General features: G+C 44.2%; 1 non-coding gene across 1 annotated transcript; it reads left to right on the top strand.

Annotated features, from left to right (window-relative positions):
• The first annotated feature begins 2798 nt into the window (after positions 1–2798).
• Positions 2799–2905, top strand: LOC112089407. The gene has a single exon (XR_002901045.1). It is a non-coding gene; the product is annotated as a small nucleolar RNA R71 (small nucleolar RNA).
• Positions 2906–6682: the final 3777 nt, after the last annotated feature.

Raw genomic sequence — 6682 nt, 5'->3', positions numbered from 1 at the left:
TCAAATTAGAGAGACAATCCGAGAAGGAGGAGCCGTAGACACTAAAGTCATCCATGAACACCTCAACTTTCTCTTCAATAATGTCAGAGAAAATGTGCATCATACATCTTTGAAAAGTGGCTGGTGCATTACATAAACCGAAGGGCATTCTCCTATAAGCATAAGTGCCATAAGGGCAGGTGAATGTTGTTTTCTCTTGATCCCGGGGGTCTATGGGAATTTGGAAGAACCCCGAATACCCATCGAGAAAACAAAAATAAGGATGATTAGCTAACCTTTCAAGCATTTGATCAATGAATGGTAAAGGAAAATGATCTTTTCTAGAAGCAGAATTCAATTTCCTATAGTCAATGCACATGCGATGGCCAGTTATGGTTCTTTGAGCTATGAGTTCATCCTTATCGTTTTTCACCACTGTGATCCCACCTTTCTTGGGCACAACATGAACAGGAGACACCCATCTTGAGTCAGAGATTGGGTAAATTATCCCTGCCTCAAGAAGCTTTAGTATCTCCTTCTTAACCACTTCCCTAAGGTTGGGGTTAAGTCTTCGTTGATGCTCAATAGAGGACATAGATTGGTCCTCTAGGTGGATCCTATGGGTGCAAATGTCAGGAGAGATCCCTCTAATATCAGCCAAAGAATACCCTATGGCTCTCCTGAACTTTCTTATTTCATTAAGCAATGCACTCTCTTGATCCTCTAATAGGCTATCATTGATGATGACAGGATATGTGGAGTTTAAGCCTAAGAAAGCATACCTGAGCCCTGTTGGTAGAGGCTTGAGCTCAACAGAGGGTGCATCAGCCTCATTCCAGTCCTGGTCCAAGCTGCTTTGGCTGGTGACTGATTCCTTGATAGCAAAAACTTCAGAGCCACTTTGTTCCAGCTCCAAAAACCTTGTTTCAGGACCCAGCTCTCTTGCATTGTCCAGATACAGCTTATATCCTTCACTTGCTTCAGCCAAGAGCTCATTGTCTCCTTGTTCTTGAGTTAGAGCAGCTTGAAGAGGATCCTCAGTGTTCAGCTCCTCAAGCAACTCGTCAGCCAACTGATCCATTGTCTCCACATAGAAACATTGACCTTCAATGGTGGGTTTCTTCATCATCTCATTCACATCAAACTTGAGACTTTCAGACCCAAGTTGAAGCTCTATTATCCCACCTCTCACATCAATAATAGCTCCTGCAGTGGCTAAGAATGGCCTGCCCAAGATGAGAGGATCTACTGGTTCCTCATCCATTTCCAGCACAACAAAGTCTGTTGGAACCTCAAAACCACCTATCTTGACAGGTAGATCTTCCAACATACCAACAGGCAATCTAACTGATCTATCTGCAAGGATAAGAGAGATCCTTGCAGGCTTGAAGACTCTAAAGCCCAGCTTCTTTGCTATGGAGAATGGCATCAAGCTGACTGATACTCCTAGATCACAAAGACATCCAGAGAATAGAAGAGGTCCAATGGCACAAGGGAGTGTGAAGCTCCCTGGATCAGTTAACTTCCTTGGAATGGACTTCTTCTGAATGATAGCACTGCATTCATGACTTAGTACTACCATGCCTTGAAGCTCTTTTGTCTTGTTCAGAATTGCATCCTTCAAGAACTTCCCCATCTTTGGCATCATTAAGAATGCATCAATGAGAGGCATTGTGAGTGGTGTCTCTTTGAGTGCCTTCTCAAATACAGCTCTTGCCTTATCCACTAGTTGCTTCTTGAATCTTCCTGGAAATGGGAGCTTGGGTTGGTATGGAGGTGGTGGCACATATTTCTTCTCTGGTTCTGGTTCCTTTGCTACCTCTTTACCCTTTTCTGTCCTTGGTTTCTCAGCAACTTGATCATCCTTTAAGGCTGCCTCCCCCTCAGGTTGATCATTGTCCTCAATGATCACTTTGTTGTTCTCAATACCAGGTAACTCCTTGCCACTTCTCAGTGTAATGGCCTTGGCATATTCCTTGGGGTTGGGTTCTGGTTTTCCAGGTAGGTGACCTTGGTTCCTTGAGCTTGATGCCTGGTTTTGCTTCAGTTCCTTGATTTCCTGCTGCATAGTCTGTTGACCCTGAAGTAGTTGTTGCAGAATACCAACCATATCTGTACCCATCTGTGGCTGCTGTTGAACCATTGGTGGCTGAAACTGTTGTTGAACCGGCGCCTGCTGTTGGAACTGTGGTGGACCAAACCCTGGTGGTGCCTTTGGCTGCTGTGAAGTGTAACCAGTGCCCTGAAATGGTTGCTGTTGCTGACCAAAACTCAGATTCTGACCAAATTGATTCTTGGGTTGGAATGACCCTTGAAAGTTGTTCTTGGGAACAAAGTTCTTTGGAGCTTGAGAATTGGGATACACCTGGTCTTGTGGGTTAGCTACATTGGTGTTCCTGTAAGAAAGGTTTGGATTGGCATTACCATACTGATATCTCTGGAACCTCTGATTCCCAATGTAATTAAGCTCCTCTTGGGTAAGACCTTCTTCACTTATGTTCTCAAAGATTTGAGAAGGTTCCTCATACTCTCCAACAAAATGCATTGGCTTTTGAGTGGTGAATTTCAGCTTGTCCAATTCACTCCTCAACTCCTTAACTTCCCTAGACAGCCTCTGTTCTGAGCTTGAACCTTCAGACCTGTTTGATCTGTCATAGTCTTCACCATAAGTATCATTGCTCAATGCTAAGTTCTCCACTAGCTCTAAAGCAGCATGTATCTCTTTACCCAGAAAGTTCCCATTGGAAGCAGTATCCAGATGGTTTCTAATCTTGGGAAGAGCTCCCCTATACAGTGTGCTGAGAAGAGAAGCCTCACTAAACCCATGGTGTGGGCATTGGTTTGTGTAGCTCCTGAATCTCTCATATGCTTCACCAAAACTTTCATTGCTGTGCTGAGTGAAGCTAGAGATTTGGTTCCTCAGTTTTGCAGTTCTTGAGGTTGGGAAGAACTTAGATAAGAAGGCTTGCTTGCATTGCTCCCAGGTTTGAATGGAGCCTCTTGGAAGATTCTTTTCCCATTGATGAGCTTTGTCACCAAGACTGAATGGAAATAGTCTTAGCTTGAAGCTGTCTTCTGAAACTCCATTAATCTTGGTCAGATCACACACCTTATCAAACTGGTCCAAGTGTTCCAAGGGATCTTCCATTGCTAACCCATGGAACTTTGAGTTCTGGACCATATTCAGCAAAGATGCCTTCACTTCGAAGTTGTTGTTTTGCACAGGTGGTGCCTGAATACCAGCTCCATACTGATGAGCATTGGCCCTGTCATTCTCTCCAACATATACTTGGGGTTGCTTATATCTTCTTTGCTGTGGTTGGAAAGGGTGGGGTTGGTGGTGCACTTGTTGTCTTTGTTGAACATTAGCCTGTTGCCTTTGTTGATGAGCTTGAGCTTGTCCTTGGTGGACATAAGCTTGTTGATGGTGCACCTGTTCCTGATGAACATTACCCTGATGAAGCCCTTGACCAACTCCATTACCAGCTCTATTACCCTGAGCCTGTTGCTCTTGAACCGGTTGTTCTATATCCACCACGTGATCTCTTTGTTCTTCCATGTCAGCCTGATCAATCTGTCTACCACGTCTGTCCCTTCTCCTCCTTGGTACCAAAAGGTTGATGTTGTCGTTGAGAGGGAAAGGTGGACCACAGCTTCTTGATCTAGACCTGGTGTTCATACACCTGAAATCACAAACAGAACTTGAAAGGAATCAGTAAAAACAAGAAAGTAAGCACTTGATCTTAAGAACAGATCAGAGCTTAATGCTAATCAACCACAATTTGGCAACGGCGCCAATTGATAGACACGACTTTTTAGGGTCTCAGGGCTATCAATCCCCTTGTCAATGTAGCACAAAGAGGTTTATCAATCCAGATGTGGTGTTAGACACTAAACTATGTGATCAAGTTCTTAATTCAAGCAAACAAGAGTGATTTTGGTTAACTAATGACAGCTAACAAACTTAAACAGGATTAAACACAAATGACAATGACAAATGATACGATGTGAATATGATATGAAGGAGGCATGAGATTCTAGACATGATAGTTGGTTAGGGTGCTTTGGTGTTAAACTAGAAATGCTAATGACAATGATGAGACATGATTCAAATGATTAAGAACTCTAATCTAGGTTAATCCTCTCATGAAGGTATTAACCCCTATACTAATTCATTTTCAAACCAAATTCCCATTTGTGAAATATGAATCAATATGCATTAATAATCAGTTCTCAATGATCATTCAAGCAAATAACAATACATCATCATGCAGAAAAATGCGTAAACCTCTAGCACAACTCTTTCAGGAATTTCATCAAACACTTTTGGTGCATGAAATTCCCAGAATCTAGATCTCAAGTGATTATCAAGGATATAGCATAGAGAACAGTTGTTTAGAGAAATGAATCAATGAATCTAGCCCTAAGCACTCCTAATCTAACACTTTAGCACCCTAACCTACACATCTAGAACCTCATTAAGGTAACTACTCACTAATCATGATCAACACACTAGATCCTTTGCAAGATGTGTTGTTAATCATGATTAGAAGTTGATTTTGATGATAAGAAATGATGAACAAGATGGAAAGAAACTTCAAATCGATTTTAAACTCTCTAAAACAAAGTGTATTCAGTAGGTTTTCACAAAAGGGAAAAGAAGACTAAAAGTAGATTAAGTGTTCTCTACAAATTAGGTCTAAAAACCTTATAAAGGAGGCTTGGGCGAACCGGGTCAACCCGGAACAAACCGGGTACTGACCCGGCCTTGATGGGTAAGTGTAGGTTTGCCACGGTCTGGTGTGCTCTTGGAGTGACCGTGGCAATCCTGACCGTGTCAAAGTCTTTACTTGTGTTCTTGGTCCCTTTTGATGCCACGGTCTGATCAAGCTTCATCTGGAACTTGTGGCAAGTTACCGTGTCAAACGCCGAAGATGTGTAAAGGTTGCCACGGTCAAGCCCCCAGACCGTGGCATTTTGACCGTGCCAAAACCTGCATGCATGTGAAATCCTTCCCAGCCAAGTCTATGCTTGCCACGGCCAAGTCTCAGGCCGTGGCGTTGAAATCGTGTCAAAAGCCGAAGCTGTGTAGAAGTTGTCTCCAGCCACTTGTTTATTTGCCACGGTCAAGTCCCAGACCGTGGCATTCAGCTCGTGCCATTCGCCGAAGGTTGCAAGAAGTTGCCACGGTCAAGCCTCAGACCGTGGCATTTAGGCCGTGTCAATCGCCGAAGGTTGCAAGAAGTTCCTCTCAGCCAAGTGCGTGTTTGCCATGGTCAAGTGTAGACCGTGGCATGTCGTGTCATTTGCCAAGGGTGCACAAAAGTTGCCACGGCCAAGTGTGGACCGTGGCATTCCATTGCGGCATGCTTAACTTAGTCGCTCTGGGCTGTCTGGATCATCTTGCATTCCGGAGAGTGTAACTTCCTGGAGACTTGTCCGAATTGAGTGATTCAGGTTTCAGAAGACAGAGGACTCATTTTTGTCCAACTTTGATGAAGGAAGTTTCAATGCTTGGGAAGTGTAAGGTTTCCTGGAGGGCACCTCTTTGAAGTGCATTTAGACGACCAGAGAAAGGCGTCTAGACATGTATTCATTCCGGAGACCGTATCTTTCTGCTCAAAGCTCCGAATTGACTGATCTCGGATGTTATGGAAAGAAGACTCAAATGTCTCTGATTCTCATGAAGGCCCCGGAAACTGAATCGGCCTGGAAGTGCACCGTCCTTCGCATCCTTCAGAACTGATCTGCTCGGTCCGGAATACCTGCGAGATAGGGGTTCCTTCCGACGAGCTTATCTCTCTGCTCACGCGTCCGAATTTCACGATTCCACTTGCTATGAGACCGTGCTCCAATGCTCTCCAACTTCTATGAAGCACCCGCCGTCTGAATCGGACCGGAAGGCTCCCCGGACAGGCAATTTCTGAGGCACGTTCACACCCGGAGATTTTGGCCGATACACTTCATTCGCGGTACATGAAAATGGTCGGTAAAGCTTCCCGCGGTACATGAAAATGGTCGGTAAAACCTTCCTGGCCAGCGAGAATGGCCGATAATCTCCCAAGACCCAATTTTTCCACTTTTTCAAGCTTTGCTCACCATTCCACCTCCTGGATTCATCTTTTCAGCTCCATATTCACCTGATAGACACTCAAAACATGCAAAGACTCATTGGGACCTAATGCATCTCCTAAGTTCTAAAACAAACCCTAAGGACCTAAAATGCATGAAATAAAACATGATTTGGAATGATTTATGCAACCTAAATGATGCAAATTATGAACATATCACCCATCATGTTCATCCGCCACCGCCACAAGTTCAGAGACAACACCCTCCAATTTGTGTTGGAGAGAATGACCGAGCTAATGCGCACCAATACCGAGCTGGGATTCAAGCTCCACCAGTTCAAAACAACAACTTTGAAGTTAAAGCTTCCCTGTTCAATATGGTGCAAAACTCCAAGTTCCACGGTCTGGCTGGAGAAGACCCTCTCGAGCATCTAGATCAATTTGATCGGGTTTGCGACTTAACCAAGATAAATGGCGTCTCCGAAGATAGCTTCAAGCTACGCTTGTTCCCTTTCAGCCTCGGTGATAAAGCACACCAGTGGGAAAAGAATATACCGAGGGGCTCTATACAAACCTGGGAGCAGTGTAAACTGGCGTTCTTATCAAAATTCTTTTCCACATCACGCACGGCT

This window comes from Eutrema salsugineum, unplaced genomic scaffold (genome assembly GCF_000478725.1).
Source record: "Eutrema salsugineum unplaced genomic scaffold, Eutsalg1_0 scaffold_12, whole genome shotgun sequence".
Taxonomy (NCBI): Eukaryota; Viridiplantae; Streptophyta; class Magnoliopsida; order Brassicales; family Brassicaceae; genus Eutrema; species Eutrema salsugineum.
This window is presented reverse-complemented; position numbering and strand designations above follow the sequence as displayed.